Genomic DNA, 26,705 nt, shown 5'->3' with positions numbered 1-26,705 from the left:
CGTTTCTCAGTTTTGAACTAAAAAATTATTTACTGTTTTAGACAGAAAGCTATCTAAAATCTGAATCTGAACTACCTTATCCCCATTATTGCCTCAGTTTAATTGTAGGTATATATAATAAAAAGGAGGTATGAAAATAAATGTATTAATAATTTTAGTATTCTAAGTATACAATATTGGTAGCTGTAGAAGTTGCCTTATTTTATGTGTTATGGGTTACATACAGAAATTATTGTTTCAGTTTGCATGATCCTGCCTCTCCCTTCTGTGTTGCTGAGACCTCACCTGGAGTAGTGTGCTTAGATATGGAGTCCTCAGTAGAGGATAGACATAGACCTGTTGGAGCCATCTAGAGGAGGGCCTCAAAAGTGGTCCAAGGGATGGAATAACTCCCTTACAAGGACAAGCTTATGGAGCTGGGGCTGTTCAGCCTGGAGAAGAGAAGGTTCTGGGGAGAGCAGATATCAGGTTCAGGAGGGGTTGTTAGAAAGAAGGGGACAGAGTCTGTAACAGAGTGTGTCGTGGTTGAAAAAGGAGAAATGGTTTCAATATAAAAGAGATATTTAGATTGAATATAAGGAAGAATTTGTTTACAGTAAGGGTGGTGAGGCAGTGGTATAATTTGTCCAGAGAGGTGGTGGATGCCCTGTCCTGAGAGACATTCAGGGTCACGTTGGATGTAATTCTGAGCAACCTCATGTAGCTCTGTACATCTTTGCTCATTGCAAGGGAGTTGCAAGGATGTACTGGATGACTTTAAAAAAAAGAGAGAGAGAGAGAGGGTGAGGAAAGAAAAAGAAAAGAAATTGATTTTTCAAATTCTGTCAGAGCCTAAAATCTTAAGCCGTCTTTTAATGACGTGGAAACTAATTACTACTTCTTCCACAAGCTGATAAATTAGATCAAAAAAGAATGCAGAACTGATACTACATGTGTGTTACACAAATATCCGTAACTATTATAATAGTATGTGCTTCAGAGATACAGATTTGCACTGTCCATATAATTATTTATTATGCAGGGGGAAAAAAAAAAAACACACCAAAACAAAGCAAAACAAAACAAAAAAAAACAAAAACAAAAACAAACAAACAAAACGCGGTTAAGCTAGAAATAAACAAATGATCAAGTTTTTTTTAAAAATATGCATTTCTCTCAAAAATCTGTAACTGAGACAATGTTTAATGACAGTTGGAGGCTTTCTAAAGTTATCATAAAGCATTTAATGAGTCTGGCATACTTGTTAATACAAGGACTGTTCCAAAATAAATAAATCCCATCTTATTATGTTGGCCCAAGACATCCCAGGCAGAAGCTGTTGGTATGATAGTAGAGGTTGAACCTTCCCACCTTTACATTTTGTTTCTATGTGACAGACAGCAGCAGAGGGACAGACTGATAAGAAAGTATCTTATGAGGAATTGAATGCAATGCGATGGTGTGAAAATAAATTCCATGTGGAGAAAAATAGCAGCTATTGTCACTTCCTGATGTTTTCTGAACATTCATGGAGACCAAAAACTGGATGTGAGCATGATGAGGCGGTGAGTAGTACATTTCAGCAGCAATGACAACAATGTGAAAGACAAGCCATGTTCTGGATGGCCACGTACAGCTGTCACACCATGGAATGAAGATTATCTTGAACAGCTCATCTGTGAAGATCAGCAGATTACAATCAGGTAACTGTGTAGGAAGCTGAATATCAGCTTGAGTAAGTTGGAAGTCACAGTGGTAACACTAAAATATTATGAATTTTGTGCCATGTGGGCCCCATGAACGCTCACTCAGGAACAGAAAGAACACAGTATGTGAGTTTGTCAGGACCTGTTGAACAAATAGGAAGGTGGAGGTGAGAGTTTCTTGGATCACATCATCAGTGGGATGAGACACAGTGTCACCACTGAGAACATAAACGGGAATGGCAACATGTGAATTCCACAAAAAAGAACCTCAAGACAGGGCCCTCAGTGGGTTAAGTTATGTGAACTGTGTTTTGGGATAGGAAATGTGTGATTTCTCTGGATTTCCTAGAACCGTGACAAACCACTAACTAGTTAAATCATGTCACCAACTAAGCTGAAGGCTCAATGCTTTAGAACTGAGACAGAGATTTTTCGGTTTCTTTTTGTTTGTTTGGTTGGTTGGTTGTTTTTTTGTTTTGTTTTGTTCTTTTGTTTTGTTTTTTGTTTTTGTTTTTTTCCTCTTTCAACAAAAGTGTTGGGTCCCATACCAGTTTGAAGGCTGTGGAGTCTTAGTAGGACTATGTTACTACACCTATCTTTTATTCTGATTTGGGCACCTTTTAACTTCCATCTGTTTGGGTTGGTGGTTAAAGATTCAATGTGAGCCACATTTTCTTAGCCACAATGCCATCACAGCAGCTGTATCACAGTACATCACCTCCATTGCTGAGGATTTTTGTGAGCTCTGCAAAAATGTATTGCTAATTGTGGTGAGTGTGTTTAAAGCTAGTGCATTGTATCTGAAAATCTGCTCTATCAAATAGTTGTATTGATCTCTTTGTTGTATTTTTCTAGGAAATAAATAGGATACATTTTTTTTGAGAGTGACTTACTTAGGACTTATCTGTTATACTTTTTTGTTTTTATTCTTTTCCCCCATTAATATTTTAATAGTTTAATTTAAACTTTATAAACAAACATTCTGAAATTTTGTATAATTATTGTCTGACAGCCTTTTTTAGGGTTGAGCAGCCACAGATTTTTCAGTCTGTTTCACTGTGACAGATCCTCCAAACCCTAAACTTTATTATGGAATTTTAAGGACTCACTCCACTAAGTTTTTGTGCTGACTTTTGGACATGGAAATTTATCTGTGGCAATATCGGTGCTGGATAGAGAGGAAGGATCAACTCCCTTGTTCTGTTGGCAGTGGTCCTTTTAACACAATCCAGGATACTGTTAAACACCTTTGCTGTAATTGTTCATTGCTGTCTCATGATAAATATATTATCCTCTAGGACTTTTAGTTCCTTTTCAATTGAACTCTTTTCCAAGTAGTTGCCTCCCTACCCCTGGTGGAAGACTTGATACTTCAATTTTTGGAGAATTATCAGAATATGTTCTGTCTCATTTCCCCAGCCTATTGAAAAAGCTGTTACTTCTACAGTCCCAATTATTGTACACTGTACTACTGAATGGCAGCGGAAAAATCCTGCTTATAATATTTTGGTTTGAAAACAGAGCAAAAAAGTTGTAATAATTATTATTTTTTTCCAATTGTACTGTAGAATAAAACTAATGAAAGCATTTGCTTTTTTTTTTTTTTAAATCATACACAATTTTAATGATTGATATAAAAATAACAGTGCTCCATAGAAGTCACTGTAAATGTAATAGACAATGAAAGTTAATTTCTTTGATTCAAAAGTATATGTAAATTAACATACAATTTGTTTCAGACATTTTACCTCACTTGCATAGTTTTGCTTCATTTACACCAGTCTAGGTAGTTATTCTATAATTTTTGACAGAAAGACACTTCATGTTATATATTGAGACAATTTAATGATTTATTATACATAAAGCTCATCTTTAGAGCACATAATCATGAATTTTAATTAATCCAAATTATCATACAGTAGACTATATTCTCATCTCATAAAATTTCCTATTATTTTGAGATATGCATTGAAATATATGAGGGGAAAAAAAACCCAAAAACACAACACACAAAACAACAAAAAAAAGCATAACTAAAAGCTAATAAATATGCTGAGTGGTGAAAGAGTCAAATAATCTTTATCTTACTGTACATAAGGATGATGAGAGGAGAACAAATTGTCCTGATTACTTCAATATGTTAAACAGGATGTTTTTAACATAAATATATTACATGAAAATATAAAGTTTGAAATTAAATTTCAGATTACATAGTGGAAATGTTTTTGTCTCATTTAGCAAAGACTCAGAAGCTATATTAAAATGAATATTACTTCGGAATAAATTCTTAGTGTATATTGTCAAAACTAAAATAGAGATTTTTAACAGAATCTTTGTTTACATATTATGAAAGAAAGTAGCAGGAGAATGTTCTATTTTTTGCTTTCTGTAAAAAAACAAAAACAAAAGCCACAAAAACAAAATTATATATAATTTTTTAGGAAAAAAAAAAACACCAAAAAACCTATCACTGACTGGAAGACCATTTTTTTTGTCAGCTCCCATTATTCAATCTGTTGCATGGCAACAAAATGTAACAGATTACTGGGGAGAAATTTCAACATCTGCTGCCGTACCACCAATATCCACTTCTGACACTGTGGGCCAACATAAGGCAGAATTGTTTTCAGAGCAGACATTTGAGAATTGCTCTGGGTTTTGAGCAGCGAGAAACAAAAAAGCAGGCAAGATGCGGATGAGACAGTATTAGTAATAATAAAAGGTTACAAGGTTTAATTTCTGCAATCATTGTACATACTAGGAATACCTGACCTAAATTTGTAATTGCCCATCCATAGTAAATCCTTCTTTGACTATGATGTTCTTTCAATAATTAATGTAACAGTTCAACAGACAGTTTATGAGGAAAATACCTGCTAAGAAATAGATGATCCATTGTTTGCCAATGTCTAGGCTAGTTTTGAATTTCTCGAGAGAAGACAACTCCACAACCTCTCTGAGTAGCCTGTTCTGGTTCTCTGTAACCCTTAAAGTAAAGAGTTTTTCCTCACGTGAGAAATACTCAAAGTCAAAAATTTCAGGTTAGGCAAGTATCTTAGTGACAGCAACAAAGTTTATTTGCTATTGCAATAATGGGTGCAAACACCCTATTGGCAAGTTGCACACCAGTCAGCAAAATTAATTCCACTATATATACTAAAACTGATGCAGGTAATGCTCTCCTGGCACTCACTCATTGGTTGAGCATTTCAGGCTCATGGTTTTCCTGATGCTATTGTTATGATACATTTCCATACAAGGCTGGTTACAGAAAATACTGAAAGCTTCTACTGCAAAAACACAATCTACCTCTCACACTCATATGAGACCCCATACGTTCCCCTTGTTGTGTTGGTGGGCACCACTGAAAAGGAGCCTGTTCACATCCCCTTGACTACTTCTTGTTAGATGTTTGTAAACATTAGTAAGATACTTATTTTCAAGCTCACACTTGAGAAGAGGAAGTACATGAGAATGAAGGATTGCTAGCAATGGAGTGTTATGAACTGACAGCAGCACCTGTTCTTTATTTGGAAGAAGTGAAAGAGTGAATTTGAGTCTGAGAAGAAAGGAGTTGGATGGGGGAAGTGCTGGTGATGGTAATTCATTAAAAATGCCACAGTCATTATTTCAACTCATCTTCATCTGAACTTCATCTGCATTACTTCCTTCACTGATGAGGACAGGAATGAAATGGCATCTGACTGGGCACCTATCAACTAATAGGAGTTAGGCCACAACATGCACTTAAATAGATTTTGAATTTGCCATATGATTTAATTTCCATATATTTGAGTTTTTCAATTTATATTTGCAATGAAATACAAACCAAACTACTATAAAACAACAACAACAGGAAACTTCACATGGCTCTGTGAAACCTGCTCCCAGGGCAAGGGTGGCCCAAGGTAATTCTTAAGTAACCAAATATTCAGACAGGTGGACTGAGCATCCTAACGCTATCCTACCAGTGTCTACTTCTAGCAACTTTATATGAAAAATATTATGAAATAATGTTTATAATGCTTATGCATAATTGTGTTATAAAAATGCTGTATTAGCATAGCCTAAATATTTTAACCTCCTAGAGAAACTGGTAATCACAAATCTTATTTTGTGTGATCACACTTAGGTCAAATATTACTTTCCTACTGTATTGTCACAATAAATTATTATCTCTGGATTCTAGAGATAAGACATACATAATATAGATCTAACACTAACAGGCTCTAAATTATTCTGTATAAATCATTCAGTAGATCCCTTCTAAAAAAAAAAAAAATAGTGAGGGATAGCTTTAAAAAATAAATAATTTTTTTTTTTTTTTTTAAAAAGAGGAAATAGCTTCCTCACAAATGTAATTAAATATCCTTAAAGTGGAATTATAATTTTCTCTGCTTGAGTATGATTGTTAGGCAAGAAGTCCTTCAGAGGTCAATTCCAACCTCAACTATTCTGCAAGTCTGTGATTTTCTAATTGGAATAGTATACTTATGTAGCTAATTTAGCTGATTAATAATGTAATTTTCTAAAATCAATGTGCTAACACTATAGGTAACATAACTATTGATGTAGAGATTTAAAGAAAAGTCTGTGCTACAGTGCCTAAACTAGGCAAGATAAATGATTTCTTTTTGTGTACTGATCCTATGACATCTTGCTTTAGAAATGTTATCCTTCATATATATATATATATGTGTGTGTGTGTGTGTGTGTGTGTATGTATTATATATATATATATATATTTTTTTTGTTTCCTCCCCAGTTGAAATTGCCTTTCTGAAGAGGTACTACTTTTATTTTTTGACTCTTTCAGAAGCATTGTGAAAGATGATTAAGTATGGATCCTATGGGCTGGAGAGCTGGGCAGTAAGAAACCAAATGAGGTTTAACAAGAGCAAGCGTAGAGTCTTGCATCTGGGTAGAAATAATTGCATGCACCAGTACAGGCTGGGGAAAGACCTGCTGGAGAGGAGCTCTGCTGAGATGGACATAGGTGTCCTGGTGGACGACAGGTTGGCCATGAGCAAGCAGTGTGCCCTTGTAGCCAAAAAGGCCAATGGCATAATGGGATGTATTAAAAAGAGCGCGTCCAGTAGTTTGAGGGAGGTGATCCTCCCCCTCTACTCTGTCCTGGTGAGGCCTCATCTGGAATACTGTGTCCAGTTCTGGGCTCCCCCATACAAAACAGACAGGGATCTTTTGGAAAGAGTCCAGCAGAGGGCCACAGAGCTGGTGAAGGGCCTGGAGCATCTCCCCTATGAGGAGAGACGTAGGGAACTGGGTCTGTTTAGCCTTGAGAAAAGAAGCCTGAGAGGGGACTTGATCTAGGTTTATAAATACCTGAGGTGTGGGAGCCATAGTGGCGGGGCTGGTCTCTTTTCAATAGTGCGTGGGGACAGGACTAGGGGTAATGGGATGAAACTTCAGCATAGGAAGTTCCGCACGGATGTGTGGAAGAAATTCTTTACAGTGAGGGTGATGGAGCACTGGAACAGGCTGCCCAGGGAGGTGGTGGAGTCTCCGTCTCTGGAGATATTCAAGACCCGCCTGGATGCCTACCTGTGTGATGTGGTGTAGGGAGCCTACTTTGGCAGGGGGATTGGACTTGATGATCTTTAGAGGTCCCTTTCAACCCCTACAATTCTGTGATTCTACGGTTTCCACTCTAACCACTATGCATGTTACCCATATAAAAGGCCCTCACCATAATTCCTGTGATTCTGCCTGTGTAAAGTAAAAATAATAATTTACTGATTTACTAAACAATCTTCCTCTATATTTGATTAGAAAATTAGAAATTCTAATAAAACTCCTGTTTTTCACAAACTAAATAAGCATATATATTCCCGAAATAAATCTTAACTTGATTAATAGACTTAATTATTCCAGACAATTTACTGTTTTTTGTTATACTTGCCCACATACCATTATTTGAATTTGCCATTGTAAACTAGCATGAAATGTGTATGCAGAATTACAGAAAAGTTGTGAGCTGCTTGGGATGTAAAGGCAGACATTCTTTAAATTCAGAGGAGGTTGCTGATCAGGTGTAAATTGTTATGTTTAAAATATTTTAAATAAAAACCTCATAAATCTATACACTTAAATTAATACTATAGTTATTAAAAGAAATACAGTTACGAAAGGATTTAAAGTTCCATCAGATTATGATTGCTGTCCTGAAAATATATTAAAAATTCCTCTGTTCAAAAGTTATGCAGTTAGGATCTCTCACTAGAACTACATATCAGTAGCCAAATGTTTTCTTCTGCCCCTGTTGAAATGTTGTGATATGCATCAGTCCTTAGCAACAGTCTTTGACTTAAGGCAGGATTGCTCTTGTTTCATGCATATGTGTTTTGTCTGTTACCAGCACCTATAATGACTGTACAATGTTCTGTAAATTCTAAATAAGAAATACTGAATATAATGCTTATGGTAGTTACTGCCCCAAAAACACTGGAAAACTGAATACAGAGGTGCTCACCCAGTAAAGATTACCACCCTTAGGCTAACATTTCTGAATACATTTCAAGCTTTCACATTCTAGAAGCAAAAATAAATAAACAAAAATTTAATAAAAAAATATAAAAGAATATGGTAATGTGGAATGTTCATTTATACATGATTGTACAGCGACAATAATGAAAAGATGGAAATAAATACCCAAAAGGTTATTTACAAGAAAAAACTCACCCACATGGGAGCCTTTGGTCTGCCGGGAAACACTGAGACAATCTCCACCAAAGAGCAATCTCCAAGAGATGCTGCCTTAGGTGTGGTCAGCCCTTAAATGAGGTCCAGAGGAGGTGGAGTCAAGCTCCACCACTTCCAGGAGCACAGCTAAATTACTCTCACCTGTGCTCCTACAGTCGACCCAATACTTGTCTTGGCTGATTAATCAGAGGTTCAGGCTGTGATTACCAATTTCCCATACACACGATAAAGAGTTAGATTATCTCCACATCTGTGAAAAAAGTTACTACAAGAATGAATGAAAGTCATTCCTTGAGTTAGCCTAGGAAAATGAATATTGATTTGCAATATGATAATCTGTTATGAACACAATTTCAGATTACACACTAGTGAAAGAGAAAAATACTTAGTTGAAACAGAATAGATGGAAATACAATCTTCATGTCCTTGAAAAGAATCTGTGAGGACATTTAAAATCATTAATAGTTTAATATTTGCAATGTTGTTAAATGAGTATTTATCTGTTTATTTATTTATTTTCTAGAATATACCTGTGATTGAGTCTAGTGAAACAAAGACCATTCAAGGATCTAAAATATTTTTGTTGCCTGTGTTTGTTCTCACAGAGAAATCCAGGAGTGCTGGAAGTTCACTAACTGCTGAAGCACATGAAACTGGCCTCAGGTAGAAAAAAATAAATAAATGTGTTGCATGTATTACATTTGTCATTATCATAGCTTTGAGGAACCTGTAAGGCAGCTGGTGCTTTTCACCTATCCAAGATCACAAGGTCATCAGTTCTATTACCAGAAATAACTTTCTCTAAAGTCAGATTGTCTCACAATTAACTGATTAATAATAACTTAATTTCTTGCCTGCATTGTTTTTTATTATTTTTTTTTTCTCGTTTTCCTGTGATAGCTGTTTTTAGGTTTCTAATCTTATTCCAAAATTTTGCACTGGAGAACCTAATGTAGTGTATAGCAGCCCTACTTGTGGTGCAGGGGAGTGGAACTAGGTGATTTTTAAAGTCTCTTTCCAACCAGTCCCTTCTATGACTGAGCGATGGTTTTGATGTACAGTACTTGATGTTATTATAGTGAAGAAAACTAACTGATCACAAAATGCCCTTAGATTAAAATACTCTTAAAAACATCCAAGAATTATCTGAAAATACATGTGACTGTCTCAGGAAAAAAAACCTGCAATTTAAAATCTCAACAAAATATATGATTTAATTTCAGTGTCTCCAAAAATGTTTCTTCCTCCGCTTTGTATATCAGCACAACCACATGCATATTGTTCTACTCTTTGGTTTACCACGTTTGATGATTGCAAAGGTTTTGCCAGAGGGTAATCATTCAGAATTTCAGCCTTCATTGAAAAGAGTGTAATAAGGAATATCAAAATTAGAATGTATCTATCTGATGCAGCTGGAAAAGAAATGTTCAAAGAAGAACTAACCATTAGTTCTCAAAGAGTTTGAAACAATGGATTAATATAAATTAGTCTGTTAATTTTAAAAGAAAGATCAATGTATGCATATGTAGCTGGTGCATATAAACACTGTAACTCCAGAGCAAATAAAATAAAATAACATAAATAAATGAACTACTATACAACACGTGATGCAGATTTTTTAGATATATATTTAAATTCAGTAAGTTAATTGAAGGTTAGATTATATTTCAAAATCTGATTTTATCTGACAATAATACGTGTAACAGGACAGTGGTTAATTCCAGCCAGCCAGCCATTATATGAGTTGTAATGTTAAATAACTTGATTTAAATTTATGCTGACTTTTTTTCTTTTTTTTTCTTTCCTAGAGCAGTTCTAATTCACTATTTTGTGGGACTTTATCAGTGATCAAACTACTCCTGTATTAGAAATTTAATACAGCAAAGAAGCATGTATTAAAGATGTGACCCAAATAGACACTGGAATTTAATAACAATTTAATAATAAACACAACATAAGGAGATCAATATTTCCACGTCTGGGTTTTTATTTTTCTATTTTAAGTCATAATGCTGATGTTTATTTACAGTTTATTATCAGCAGTGATTGTTTAGTGGCTTGTAGTTATTTTCCTCCCTAGTTTATTTTCAAAATAATGTTCTTCCTCCTGTTAGTTTTATTGTCATTAGACCCGAAGGAATATGTCAGGTAAATTAGAACATGTAGGATTTTGATATTGTCTTCTATAATGTTTTGTTTTTATTTATGAATATCCATGTATTGAAACGCTTGGGGAAAAAATAAAAATTAGATAAAATTAAAAATAAAAAAAAGTCACCAATGGTGAACAAGAAAATTCATAAAAATAAATAGAAAACCTCTATATTTTTGTCCATAATTTTGCTGAGTTACTTTTCCCTATAATATTTTTGCTATTTTTTTGTATATGTCTTTTAAAGAAAATTGGACACTGGTCAGTTTCTCAGAGTGCAGTTGATTTCAGACCTGCAAATCATGTGACTTAGGCATATGAAAAGTGTTATGAACATTTTTGACAAGCAGAAAATTCATTTTCAAAGCAAACTTCACATTAGTTGACTGTAGTTCTTGACAGAATTACCCCCACATGACCTTCACTTTGGTCTCAGGTGTTCTATTTTGTGGTTTATTTCATCACTATAATTTATTTGACTGTGATTTCTTTAGAGCAGCATACCAATATTGTATTTTCTGTGACCAAAGGTGTTCATCAACAGAGAGATGTTTTACCTATTGCTTAACAGTTCTTGTGTGATGTCAAGACTTCCTGCGTGTAGCTCAGGCGTGATTTTTGACAAAGTAGCGAACTCTCAAGGACTGGCTGGATTAGGTCACTGTTGGAAGATGAACAATGATTGCTTTCACAACTCTTACTTGGATTTTTTTTTTTATTTTTTTTTTTCCCCTTCACTTGATAACTGTTTTGATCTTGACCCATGTGTTTTCTCTAGTTAGTCTTCCCTATTCTCTCCACCATCCCACTGAATGGGAGTAAATAAGCAAGAGTGAGTGTTTACATGCCAGGTGATATGAATTCACTACATCTGCAAGTGGCTAACCAATGGAATTTCCTAGTGACTGTTCAAGAAAATTACAAGCACCTGTTCTGATATCATTTTACAAAGAGTCACAAAAAGACTGTGTCTGCTCTTTCAGAAGTACGAAAGAGCCCTATAAATCTTAAAGTGAATTAGAACACTGTCAGTGATCAAAACTGAAAGGTGCTACAATTGCTACTTAACTGTCTATCAGTATGTCTGCTTGTGTCAGAAATAAAGTGAGATAAGGAAAACACAGATATCTTGGAAAATTTTAGATGAGAGAATTTTCTATTTGCATTAGATGAATTGTTTTGATTTACCTGCATGCTAGATAAAATATGTTACTCTCTGAAAATAGAATCATGGAATCAAAGAATCCTTGAAATTGGACTAGACCATTGAAGATCTTCTGGTCCACCTCCCATGCAATAAACAGAGCATCAACAGCTAGATCAGGTTGCCTGGAGCAGAGAGATGTATTCAGTTTTGTGACTGAATGCAGCATACTTTAGAAGTGATTGCACTTCTGGCTACAGAAGTGTCTACAGAAATACAGCATTCTCCCAATTACAAACCAAACTAAACAAACCAAACCAAACAAAACCAAACAAAGAAAAAACAAAACAAAAACAAACAAAGAAAAAACAAACAAACAAACAAAAAAATCCTCATCTCCTACACGGACATGTCACTGAGAAAAATGCTAACTGTACAAAACTGAGATCTATATCATATTAAACTACCTGGATGCTTACTGCAACAGGTACATGTTTAAGAGCTTTTCCTCACAACCCAACTGCTTTCTTTGAGGACAAAGTTTTTATACTTTGTCTAAATTCCTGTCAGTAGGCATAGATCTTCCCAAAGGTTTCCTACATGTTTTATAATCCATCGTATTTTTAATGAAACATTTTATTTTATTTCTATTTTCATTTAGAGATGCCTAACCTCTGAAATTACCAACAATATTTACTGTCCAGCAATTCAGGCAGTTTTCTTGACTATGCCAACATCCTTTGGGTGAGCAACGATTTTACCTGTTTTCCAGAAACCTTCCAGCAATTGTGTACCTAAAATTTAATTTGGGTTTAAAATTGAAAGCAAGGAAAAGCAGCAATACAGGTTTTGCAAAAATGTTTGGCTTCAGAGATTTTATAAAGTGTCAGAAATACGTTTTCAGATGCCTACATATTTTGCAGGAGATTTTGCCTGTAAAATTATAGAGAAATGCATGCTAATTTGACTTGTGTTCAAAAATTTGGATTATTGTAGTGTCTCTCTCCTTGAAGATATACAAAAACCTCCTGGACACAGAATCATAGAAACATTTGAGTTAGAAGTGGCCATTAAAGGTCATCTAGTCTCCCCTCTCTTTTAGTTTGAAACCTATCTCTACAGTCCCTACTAAAGAGTCTGTCCCCTTTTTTCTTATAACCTTATCTTTAGATACTGAAGGTCCACCAAAAAGTCTTCCTGGAACCTCCCCTTCTCCAGGCTGTATAGTCCCAGGACTCTTGGACTGTCCTCAAAGGGAGGTGTTTCATCCTTTGGAATATTTCTACAGTCTTCCTTGGACGACATGACAATGATTATTCAAGAATTTTGCTGAAATAATTGTTAAAGTTACAAGATATATTTTCAATACAATAGTCTTATCTTACACAGTTCCAGTTGTTTCTTTTTTTCTATAAAATTGTGATCCTATTTTGTTTAACAAAGGAGCTCATTAACATTTATGAAAGGATTATCTGGTGCCTGTTTTCTTCAGCAGTTTCCGCTGCATAAAACTTGATCAGGATTTCTGACTTGTAATTAATGCTGTCATTAACTCTGGTCGTGCTATTAATCCCAGTAAGTTTTAAAAATTTTATGATCTGAAAACTCCACCAGCCAGAAATCATTTTACCTAGCTTTATCATAGTATGCAAAAGATAACATAATGAATTTAATATTACTGTGTTATCACGCAGTGCTTCCAACATAACACTGGAAGATTAGGAAGTACTGACCTGCCTAAGAGCTCAGAATAAGTATTGAGTGGGAAAAGAACAGCAAAGCTAAAGGCAATCATGCAAATCTTTTTCTAAATCTTGCTATATATTATCTAATACCCATGGAATTTTTCTCCTATTTGTTAACTCCAAATATTGTGTTGGTCACATTATTTTAAAATAATTCCATTTTGTCAAATTACAATCTTTCTCAATCTATTTTGTGTTCCTTTGTTTGGTTTATTTGGTTTTTTTTTTGTTTGTTTGTTTTCCCCCCTATATCTGCTCTGCTGGTATGCTTTTTGAAACAAGTAATATTTTACTAATAAATATCACTAGATTGCCTCATATCATTTTATATTACCATCAATAATCTTATACAACTAGTTCAGAATGACCTCTTGTAGTGTAATTAATTTACCTTAAATTCTTCAGAAAAGAAAGGATTATTGGAAATAACACTACCAAAAAGATCCTAAAAAAATAACTTCCAAGCAACTTTCTTTACCAAAATTTGACTCCATAGAAAACTTCAAAATGTATAATATTTTCCAAGAAAAACATTTTCAAAGAGAAAGCATTTTATTTCAGAAAAATAAAAAAATATATAAAAAAAAAGTTGAATAATGGAAATTTTATTTTGAAGTTAGAGGTAGCATATATGTGCATTTGTACACATACATATAATGAATTAATTCCAATGTATACTTAAATTTTGAATCTGTGGGGAAAAAAAAAGACACTGAAAAGATACAGTATTACAGGAAAGAAGAAATTCATCAGTATGGTTAGCAAAGGACAAGAGGAACTTCAGCATGGAAAATGTGAGAATAGGGGAAGAAAGATAATATCTTTTCAAGGAACCATTGAAAAATATCTACCTACAAGGCTCTGTTAGATCTTGCTTATCTGTGGGAGAAATTACAGGCTTCAAAATCCATTTTGAGGAAGTTAAAGGCCTAGGACAAATGATGAAAAGCTATGGTTATTTTACATCTTTATGAAAGTTCCTCAGAGCTTGTATCTATCATGTCACATGCAACTGATACTAGGGAGAACTTACAAATTACATCCAGTAGTGAGCTTTACACCAGAGAAGTTATTTACCATAAGAAATGCTCAGGAGACCTCAGAACCTTTAACGAAGTCTTAATATGATTATGTATTAAGAGATCTTTCCAATTATTCCAAAATATTGTTAAAAAGTTATATTTGTTAAGCTATTGTAAGGGTAAACAATATGAAAGATCATAAATATTCAAAAGATAAAGGGAAACGCACAGATGTCAATGCCTTGGCTGGAAAAGCTGGGGCAACCTCCACCAGGAAACAATCTCCAAGAGATGCTGCTTCAGTGGGGGTCAGTCCTTAAATGAGGTCTTAGAGCAGATGGAGTCAAGCTCCACCCCTCCAGGAGCGCAGCTAAATTACTCTCACCTGTGCTCCCCCAGCTGACCCAACACTTGCCTCAGCTGATTAATCAGAGGTTCAGGCTGCGATTACCAATTTCCCATACAGCTATACATAAAAGTTCCGTATTAAGGTGCAATTAAATTTTTAGAGGTATTTAATGGTAGTTCTGTGTTTAATAAGTCAATATGTATTTGTGTAATGACAGCCTAAAATTTCTCACTTGTATTTTGTCAGATATTCATGGAATAAGGAAAAAAATAAAACAAAAAGATCTTTAGAGAGTTTGTAAAAATGTTATGTAATTTATTATGAATTTATTATTTTTGTCTTGAAACTTAAATGAAATAATACTGAATTCATTTAATAATGATAATAATTAAGCAATCTTATCTTCAATGCTAACAATTTACATCTACCCAGCTACAGTGGAATTCCAGGGTCACAGCCTGAACCAATGTGTGAGCTGGGAGAGTATGTGAGTACCCGGAGCATGTACTACTAGCATCTAGATCCACCCTACTTCCATGCAATCTGAGTCTGTGCGGGTTCCCTCTTCTGCCCTCTCTTTTTTTCCTGTGGTGCAACTGTGCAAATGGGGGAAGGTCACATTCCTCAGTTTGTCTCTTTCTCTAAGCCATTACTGGGAGTGGTGAGTTAATTCCTTCTGATGTATTTTCCTATAGCACCCATTTCTCAATCAAGTCTCTACCGTTGTCCTCATTTGCCCTACACCAGCTCTGTAGATTCATGAACTTTCAGACAGTTAGGAGGTCTTTTATAATGAGATGGATTTCATATAAAGAATTTGAAAGAAAGAAATCACTACTGTTAATTTTGTTTTTGAAACAGAACTATAAAGGTGGATTCTGCCAAGTGAGGCCTCTCCAGCTGAGAGGCTTAAATAATTGACAGACATGAAATTAAGGACACTTTTATCTCCATCTTTATTCCTATGATCTAGATTTGAGACATTCTTTGATTAGAGTCCTGCTGATGTTAGTAGACTGAAACACATAGCTGTTATCACACTGCTTTTAGGAAACTTAAATACAAGCACCTGTAATGGATTTTCCTTCTAAGGCTGTGTTCAGTCCATAGCTATCTATGTATTAACTACTTACTTACCTATTTTCCTACCCACCACTGGCTGAAAACCTGAGAAAATGAAAATAATGCAAATAATATGTATCTTTTATTTTGTAGTTACAGATCAGCAAAAGATTATTTGGGATACTCAGGACAGCTTACTCAAATAAAACTAGACAGAGTTGGCTGAAGGGGGCTGCCATGCTCAGAGACTGACTGGGCATTGATGTGTGGCTGAGCAATTGCACTGTGCAATGTTTGTTTTGCTTATACATATATGTATATTTACTCTTATTTTATTTCCCTTTCCTTTTCTGTCCTATTAAACTGTTTCTCTACTGTCCTACAAGTTTTATCTTTATCTGATTCTCTGCCCCATTCCACAGAGGGTTAGAGAGTCAGTAAATGAGTGGAGTGGAGTGCTTAGTTTCTTGTCAGGTTAAGTCATAACAGTCCTTTTGATATCGAGCATGGGTCCTGAGGGTCTGAGATAATGATTGACCTGACCAGAGCATACAAAATAAACAAACAAAATAATATTATAAACAATATATTAGCTTAAAATTGCTGGTAGCAAAGTTTTTTTATTCATTCACAATATCATTTGTGTTTAGTTTTTTGTTGTTGCTTGGTTTTGTTGGTTTGTTTTTGTTTTTTTTTTTTTGTTTTTTGTTTTTTTTTTTTGTTGTTTTTCTATAGAATAATTTTAGTTGGAAGGGACCTTCAAAGGTCATCTTGTTAAACTCCCCTGCAATGAATAGAAACACTTACAACCAGATCAGGTTGCCCAGAGTCCATTCCAACCTGACCTTGAATCTCTCTAGGGACAGTTGTCATGGTTTTATGATATTTGTTATTGGTATTCCACATAATAACATAATGTAAAACACAGTGAGTTAAGGAGTAAATAACCCACTTATGTGGACCGCTGGTTTTCTAAATACCTGGCTCTCAGAAGAGAAGAAACACATACCTCAGAGGATTTTGCATTCAGAGGGAAGATAAGAGTCCTGGCAAGTCATGGGACTCGCCCTCTTACTCACAGCCTGGCAGTGTGAGGGTGTGCTTCCCAGCTGTTTTGCCTTCAATTCACAGTAAGGCCTTCAGTTTTGGACACTCTCATTTTAACTGATTTATTAGCCTCAGTTCCAATTATATGTTTTATTGTGTTATCTTCTATTCTTTTATCAAATTTAGTAAATTAACTATCATGCTCAGATTGTTGCAGCTTTTTTGGTTTGAGGTCCATCTCCCACCTCCCCACCATTCCATTTCCCTCTTTTTCCCCTTTTCCTGGGGCATGAGTCCATGGGTCCCCTGCCCAGTTAGTTACAAAACCGGACCAAATGGGCTGTAAGTCATCAACACTCCCTTCCCTTTTCAGGCCAGTCGGCCTGCAGGTTTGTTGTTCCCCTGTCACAGACAAAGATAAATCTAGAGATAACTCCATGAGAACAGGGCATCTACCACATCTCTGGGTAGTCTCATTCAGTGCCCCATCATGATGTTCTTCCTTATCTAGCATAAGTCACCCCTCTCTTAGTTTAAAATCATTTTCCCATTTTCTGTCATAGCTGATCCTACTAAAGAGTCTGTCTCCTTCTTCCTTGTAGTTCCCCTTTAGATACTGAAAGGCCACTATCAGGTCACATCAGAAACTTTTCTTCTGCAGCTTTCAGTCTGCTCTCATAAGAGAGGTATTCCATTCCTTGGGTCATTCATGTTGCCCTCCTCTGTATGTACTGCAATAGATCCATTTTTCTCCTGTGCAGGAAACTCTACATCTGGACACAGATCACAGGTGTGATCTCACCTGCACACAGTAGAGGGGCAGGATCAAGGAAAATAGAACCAAACAGAATCACAGAACCACCATGCTTGGAAAAGATCTCCAAGATCATCTAGTTCAACTGTCCACCTGTCACCACTATTTCTCCTCTAAACCATGTTCCTTAGTACCATGTCTGCGCAATTCTTGAACTTCTCCAGGGACGATGACTTAAACACCTCCCTGTGAAGCCTGTTCCAGTGCCTGACCTCTTTTGGAGAAGACATTGTTTCTAACATCTTATTGGAATTTTCCCTAGTGCAACTCAAGGCTATTCCCTCTAGTCCTATCAGTGCTTATGAGGGAGAAGAGGCCAACACCCACCTTACTACAGATTCCTTTCACAAAGTTATAGAGAGCCATAAGGTCTCCCCTGAACCTCCTTTTCTCCATACTAAACAATTCCAGTTCCTCCTCCCGCTCCTCATGAGACCTCATGATATCTCTCATCAGCTTTATTGTCCTTCTCTGGACACTCTCCAGTGTTTCAATATTTTTCTTGCAGTGACGGGTCAAAAACTAAAACCTCTCTCCACCTGCTAGTCTTGCTTCTTTTGATGCAGCTAAGAATACATTTGGTTTTCTGAGCAGTAAGCTCCTGTCCAGAGTGCCATTCACCAGTACCTCAAGTACTTCTTATCAGGGCTCTGCCATATATTTCATCTTTCAACTTGTACTGTGAACAGGGGTTGCCAGATCCAAGTAAAAGGCTTTGCACTTGGATTTCTAGAATTTCATGAAGTTCTCCTTGGTCCATTGCTTGAACCTTTTCTCAATCTCTCTGCCATCCTGTTCCTCAGGCATGTTGACCATACCACACAGGTGTCATCCACAATCAGTCTCATTTCACCTCCCTCTTTTATATATGCCTTAGCATTGTTTCCAGGAGGATCTATTCCATGATCATCAAGGGTGGCTTGATGACTATCTCAGCCAATTCCCTCAGAAATTTTGAATGTGTCTCATTGGGATCCATAGAACTATGAATGTTAACGTTCTTCAGGTGTTTGCAAACCTGACATTCACATACCGTGGAATCGATATTTATTATCTCAGTCCCCACCTTCTGACTCATTTGCTCAAGAGATCTGAGAAGAACATGACTTAGGTTTGTGAGCAAAAGATACAGTATTACATCCTCCCTGATGGGGCTGCCTATTACTTGGTTCACGGAGTTATCCATGATGCATTCCAGGAACTTTTTGGATTGCCTACAGATTGCTGTGCTGTTTTTTCAGTAGAAGTCAGGGTGATTGAAATCTCCCAAAAGGGTCATTATTCCTCTTGTAGCTGGAGGAAGAAGGCTTCTTCCATAGGCTTTGCTTGATCTGACAGCATGTAGTAAACCAATGACAGGGCACATTTTTTTGTTTTCTTTAACTCTCACACATAAGCTTTCAACTACCTTGTAACAATTCTTCAGTGACAACTCTTCACACTCTATTCTCTTCTTGATGTAGAGGCCAATGCCTCCTCCCTTTCTAAACATCTTGTCATCATCTATAACTGCATTCCAGTCATAGAAATCATCTCACCATGTTTCAGTGATGGCAACTATGTCATGGTTTTCTAGTAGCACTATAACTTCCAACTCCTCTTTCTTTTTTCCTTTCCTTTTCCTTTTCCTTTTTTTTTTTTTTTTTTTTTCCCCTCAAGCAGCATTCATTAGTGTAGAGCTACTTCACCTGGGCAGTTGATCTTGTCAACTCCTTAATTCCTTTTAACTATTTCACTCAGGTTTTCCTGTAGCTTTCTCCTATTGCCTCAGTGGTCCCTTACTTACTGCATTTAAGATTTCAAGTGTGCACCAGCATTATCAGCACATCTCAGAGCACTGTTTATTATTGCTCACATTGACCTAGTACATGTTATGGTTTTGCCAGTTAATATAGAGCATATTATCTTATAATACTGTTTGTGAGTTTTTTCCATTATTTGTAGACATTATTATCACCACTTCTGCAGTTCAGGAATATTACAATGGAAACTATTAACAGGGGCAGTTCTTATTACCGATGAGTTAAAATAGTTATTGAGAATTTTGAATAATCCTGACAGCTCAAATCACACAACCCTTTTGCTATTTCTCTTGCATGCGTTTTCATGTTCTTATAATAAACAACTGTTTAAAAACACTACCCTGAGATCCACCCTGAAGCAGGATGATTATTGGTCTCAGGGAATAAAGGATGATATAGGCAAATATCTTTCATAGTTGTCAACTCTTAAAATTTTTTGAGTTCTCCTCTGGAATTCACTCCTGGACAAGTGTGGAATCCTGGGAGGGGGTGGGTGGGAGGAAGAAAAAAAAAAAAAAAAAAAGATAAAATGAAGGGAAGAATAATCTCATACACACAACACCTTCAAATATAATCTAGTATAATTCTGCCTAAATTATTGACTACATAGTTACTAAACTTATTTCCAGTGGTTACTGGTGATGTGAAAAGAATAAATAGGTGCACACTAAAACACAGGAGAATACATATGAATGTCAGGGAACACTTCTTTACTGGGCAGGTGACCAAATATTGACACAGATGGTCTGGAGAGGTTGTGGAGTCTCCTCCCTTAAGATATTCACAAACCATCTAAACACAGTCCTGGGTGATCTGCTGTACATGGGTAGGTGGTCCTGCTTGAGCAGGTGTCCCACTCCAATTTATAGGCGGAAGAAGAGGTTCTTTTTAGTATATTTATACCTGATGGCGAGTTTAAGACACAACGGGTCAAATGTTAGCCCAACCAGTTTATTACAAATTCTAGTTGCTCAGGGATATGGGGAAAGGAAGATGGATGATAGAAAAGAGGGAGGAAATAAAAAGCAAGGAGTCTTCATTGAAGGCAAAAGAGAGTCACCTCTGTGGGTCCAGCGAGATCCGTAGTAGGTCCACTGTTCACAGGAGCTCATCTGGCCACTGTGGGGTGTTCTTCCAAAGAGGTTTTCACTCAGGGAATTCTCCATCTATGGTTTCTTTGGGAGTTCTTCTCCAAAATCCATAGTTTAGTGAAGGCCTTTTTCTTCTTTTCTCTCTGTTAGTGTGACATACCTGTCCCAACAGATAAACCAGCAGGGAGCAGTGCCTTCATTCACATGCACAAGCATTATCACTTCTTGCAGTGGTCATCTCCTTCAAGCCACACCCCTGAAAAAGATTGCTTGTCCCGCTTCTGCTTATATTTATAATCATAAACAGAGGAACTGTGGCTCAATGACACCCACCACTCTCTCCCCTGGATAATTTGCAGTTGTCAGTTAGTCACGAGAAAGGCCTCATGAGGCAAGGTTTGAGACAAAAAAGAAAAACAGTTTTGTCTTTCATAGCATGGCAGTTGGAACTCTAAAAACCCCTTCTAATCTCTACCGTTGTGATTCCACGATTAAAGCCTGTGTGATATCTTTTTTTTTTTTTTCCTTTGTTAGATATATAGTGCCATCCAGTTTCCTATTTTTCTTTCCATTTTATTTCAGAGTAGTACTCTTTGCAATTTGATTTTTCTCTGTCTGAATAGCTTGTACAATTTAGAAGCAGAGAAATATTGGCATGTTGCCTGAAATAGAAACACATTTCTTCTACATAACAGGGGGAAGGAAGACTAAATTATTTCTTTTTTTTTTCTTTTTTGTTTTTGTTTTTATTTATTTATTTATTTATTTATTTATTTATTTATTTTGACATCTCTCCAGTCCAAATAATGACAAGGAGGTAAGGAGATGGCAAATATATTTAAATGACATTTTGAAGTGAGTACATCTGAAGAATATCCTCTTTTCAAAACAGGAACAAGCAATAGGATTGTGAAGTATGTGGAAGGAGAAGAGAGCAGAAAAAAAATGTACAGTAGCTGTACTAACTCTCAATTGTTAATTCACCTCAAAGACAATGTTTCCAGATAATTCAAGGCATATTTGGGAAGTCAAATATTCATCAAAGTTTGCCTCACACACCATCAAACAATACTGTTACTGTCCTCTTCCGTTTCCTCTGTATCTTGGCAGTCTTTCAAAAACACCAACAGCAGATGAGCTACATCAAAGTCTGCTATGGTCAGTATGAAACTTCTGACCCTATTGCTCACTGTCAATATATAAAAGGAGGTTGTAGAGAGGTTAGGGTTGATCTCTTCTGTCGTGTAACTAGTGATAAGACTAGATGGAATAACCTCAAGCTGCACCAGGGGAGTTTCAGGCTGGATGTTAGGAAATACTTTTTTTTCAGAAGAGTTGTCAGGCACTGGAATGGGCTGCCCAAGGAGGTGGTGGAGTCACCAACCCTGGAAGTGTTCAAGGAATGTTTGGACATTGTGTTGAGGGACATGGTTTAGCAAGAACTATTGGTGGTATATGTACAGTAGGACTAGATGACCTTGTAGATCTTTTCCAAGCTTGATGAATCTATGATTGATTGAAATAAAATTACTCCTTGTGCATAGGAGGAAAAGAAAAAGCCCTCAGGTCATACATCTTCATTTCTTTGTTTAACTGGAGAGATGGAGAAATAAGGCTGAGACATGGACTCTCATCTTGCAAAAGCTGAAGTTTACATTTGCGTTTATTCCCAGGTAAAAGAAAGCTGAGGTTAATCTTAGACTTATCCTATGATGCTCCTTTAGCCATATTCAGTTCTATGAAGAAATGTGCTTTCAGATATAAACTCAATATAAACCAAATGAAGTCTTCATTTTTTATTTATTTATTTATTTATTTATTTTCAGCAGCATTACAGTTGTGTCACCTTCACATGAGGAAATTTACCACCCACTAGATCAGACTGACCAGAGCCTCAGCCAGTCTGACCTTGTACACCTTCAGGGATGGGGCATCTGTAACTTCTCTGAACAACCTTCTGAGTAAACATCTCTGGGTAATCTCGCACCTTCTGAATAAACATTTTCTTCGTCACATGTAATATAAATCTTCCCTCTTCCTTTTTAAAGCCATTCTTCCTTGTCCTATCACAGTCAGCCCATGTAAAAAGTTTGTCCTCCTCTTGCTTATGTTTCTTTCAAGTACTGAAAGGTTGCAATGAGGTCTTCCCAGATCCTTCCTTTCTTTGAGCAAAACAAGACCAACTTCCCCCAGTCTTTTTTTTCTTAGAAGGGATACTGCAGCCCTTTGCACTTTGTGTCCTTCCTCTGCACCTGCACTAAAAGTTCTGCATCTATGATGTGCTGGGGGTAGCAGGCCTGGATATAGAGTACAGAGAACAATTATTTCCCTGCAGGTTACTCCTCTCTTGATGCAGCTGGTCCTTTGCGGTACATCTACACACTGCTGGCTCATGTCCTGATTTTCATCCATCTAGATGCCCAAGTCATTCCCTGCAGCTCCTCTCAATGAGCTTTTATCCCAGTATAAGTATATACACATACCTGGGATTCAACCTGAGTTCAACAGCTTACACTTGGTCCTCCTGATTCTCATTTGGACCACTTTTCACACCTGTCCAGATCCCTATCGATCGCTTTCCTTACTTGTATTGTGTCAACTGCTCCACTGAGTTTGGTATCATCAAATGGTAAGCTGAGGATACAATTGAACGCTGGTCCCAAAATAGACCCCTGGGATACACCACCTGTGACCATTCTATCCCTTTTAAAAGGCTTGTAGCCCTCAATCATAGAATTTCAGATATTGATTATTATTTAGTTTGGGGATTTCTTGCATCATCTTTATATGATAGTGATTAGAATATCATTTTCTAATTGCACAGTGGCTTCCAAATCCTCTTGCCTATTTCACATACTGTGTGCACTGGTGTAGAAGCATTACAGCTGGGCTCTCAGTCCCCAGTTCTTTCCTAGATGAACAGGCTGAAATTCCTCTGGAACAAATCTGAGGCTTTCCCCTACTGCTTTTTGAAGTGACAGTGTGCCTTGGATCTTCTCCATCACTCAGCAGCACTTCTTCCCCTATCAAATCTAGTTTAAAGGTGGTGATAATCCCAGCCAGCTACTAATCCCTTTGACATGTTCCCTAGGGGCATAAAGACTCTATTAATATTTTATAATTTCCAGTTGCAGACTCCTCTAACTCAGACTGAAAGAGCAGGAAGAGATAGTAGTCCTCCAGCTTTATCATATCTGGTAGCCTCATCCTGTTGTCCTGAATGTGAGCTACTAGCAGGCAGAAAACACCACTCGAGAGATTATCCAGGCAGCAAAAGGAATCCTCAATGCTCCTCAGCATGGAGTCCCTTCAATTTCTTTTTTTTTTTTTTTTTATTTTTATATATATATTTTTTTGGATAATAGAAGATTGATAATTAGAGGTTTGTAGTTGCCAAATACATCTTGACAAGAGAGACTAGATTCACATGGAAGAGATCAGGTCTTGTATGGAGATGATAGATGATAAAACAAAAAGTGATGCTGAAAACTAGGAAATATAATGTTTTTCTATGTACACAAATGCTTTCTTTCAGCATTATGGAATTTTAGTGAATTTTACCTTGAGAAAAATTTGCTGTAGCTGAGAAGAGGGTGGTGAATTCCACAGAACATGTTGAGAAAACCAAAGAACAGTGAAGGTATGAAGAAGTGCATCTGGGAAAACAACAGAGAATAAAGACAGGAGGAGGGGAAGTGGCCTCAAGTTGCACCAAGGAAAATTTAGGTTGAATGTTAGGAAACACTTCTTTACAGAAAGGGTAGTTAAACACTGAAATAGGCTCCCCAGGGAGGTGGTTGAGTCACCGTCCCTGGATGTGTTTAAGAGCCATTGGATGTGGTGCTCAGAGATAAGATTTAGCAGAGAGTTGCTAGAGTTAGGGTACTATAGTTAGACTGTGGTTGAACTTAATGATCTTTGAGGTCTTTTCCAACCTGAATAATTCTGTGATTCTATGAAAGAAATGCAGTAGCCTAAACATGGAAAGCATGTCACAAGACACAGTCCTGAAATATTTCAATTAAAAATCTAAAAACAGTTCTGAATTTGATAAACTGAAATGTGATAAATACTGAGGTTGTTGCTGAAATTCACAGCAAATAATGTTATGAGTTTTAACAACAGTTTCTGTTGTTTCAAGATTTGATATTATACACATTATTCTATTTTAATTAGAGATTTCATTGGGGAATAACATATTCTCTACACAAACTCATTGTTTTGCAATCTTTCTGTGTCTGGCACTAAACAAAATCTGCCTATGGCATGTTAACTTTGGCTGGCTGCCATACATCCACCAAAATAATCTCTTACTCTTCCTACTCAACAGTGTAGGAGGAGAAAATAAAATAAATAACCTTGTGGGTTCAGGTAAAGAAAGAGAGTTAATTTAGCAATTACCATCATAAGCAAAACAGAATAACTTGGGGGAAATTTGCTTAATTAATAGCCAATTAAAATAATATGGACAGTCAGAATAAAAGCTAAAGCTAAAGATATTTTCTCTTCTTTTTTTCCAAGCTCAAATTCACCCATTCGTTACTGACTCTTCTGACTCCTCCCTGCGCCTCAAGCAGTTCAAGGGGAATGAAAAATAGGAATTGTCATCTTAATAATTCAGCATTTGCTGCTCCTTTGTTCTCACATATCTCATGTATCTCTTTCAGTCCACAAGGAATTGGCTATTCCATCATGTCTTACTCACAGGCTGCATCTCCAAACAGACCACTTTCTCTTTTGTAGGTTCCTCTTCATGAGGCCTTGGTTCCTTCCAGGATCCTCCTCATATATTGGCTCTTCATAAACTGCAGTTTATCTCAGGGTATGTCCTATGGCTTTGTGGCTTACACTTGCTAATAGGTGTGTATGTGTTGCAATGGGCTGCTCAGGTACAAGATGTTTCACCACAGTCCACAGGCTACAGGTGAATTGTACATCCACCCCTCCTTCTTTTCTGACCATGAACAGATATATATAGACATACTGTGCAAGCTCTGTTTTCCATTCAGATGCTAAATGGATATTGACTCATTTCACTGTAATATGACATTATTACTTGTTAAATTCATTCTGTAAAATACAGAAATAGGAGCCACGTAGAAAGAAAAAGATACTGTTGTATTTATGATCTGAAGTAGAAATGAAGCACTAAAAAGTATGATGTCAGCCTTGAGGTATTTTTCTTCGTATTTATTCGACTTTATTTGCAGTAATTTCACTTTAAGGGCTAAGCAATCAAACCTTATAAAACAAACTGTATTCAAAACAATGTTCATATCAATGCCCATAAAAAATATATGCTTATAGACTAAGAGGCTGCAATGAAGTAAATATAACTTGCTTCACAGTGGTAAAAACTGTTGTATCTGTGCCCCAGTATTAGATAAGGTAGATGTAACAAAAGCAACCTCTACACATTCACTGGAACTGGACTTGAAGACACTTGTGAGTCACTTCCAACTTGGGATATTCTACAATTAGCTAATGATTTCTATGATTTGAACACACAGATTATCACATACATTCCTTAAAAATTAGAACTAGTATTTTGTGCAAAAGGTGGAAATACAAAATATATTATTCCTACACTACACCCCATTAATAAATAATAAATAATAATAATAATAAATAAATTATAAATATTTAAATAAATATATATATAAATAAATAAATAATATTATTTATTATTGCCTTTAAGTGCGCATGTATGTGAATGTTTTCAGTTGCATATGAAAATGAGCCCTGAGTGGACATCGTTTCTGAAAGTGTTTGACCACATTCAATTTGGTTTGGATCTCATCCACTTATTTCATATTGGAAAAGCAACATATAAGACTATTCTTGTCTCATTTTATTCTCCTGAATATTTTTGGAAGATTAAGCTAAGATGATGCACCCCACAAAAACATTAGGGCTAGAAAGTGCTTATATAGGGATAAGTTAAACATTTCAGTACAGTTCATTTTTCTTCCTCTGTTTGCTAATGATAGCATTTCAAACAGGCTAATCCAGTTACATTATCATACAGATTAAGCAACCTACTGATTCATTGAAGAAATTTTTTATGAGTGT

Source organism: Coturnix japonica, chromosome 1, assembly GCF_054131305.1.
Source record: "Coturnix japonica strain WE chromosome 1, WE-NBRP24, whole genome shotgun sequence".
NCBI classification, from domain to species: Eukaryota; Metazoa; Chordata; class Aves; order Galliformes; family Phasianidae; genus Coturnix; species Coturnix japonica.
Note: the sequence above shows the minus strand (reverse complement) of the source record.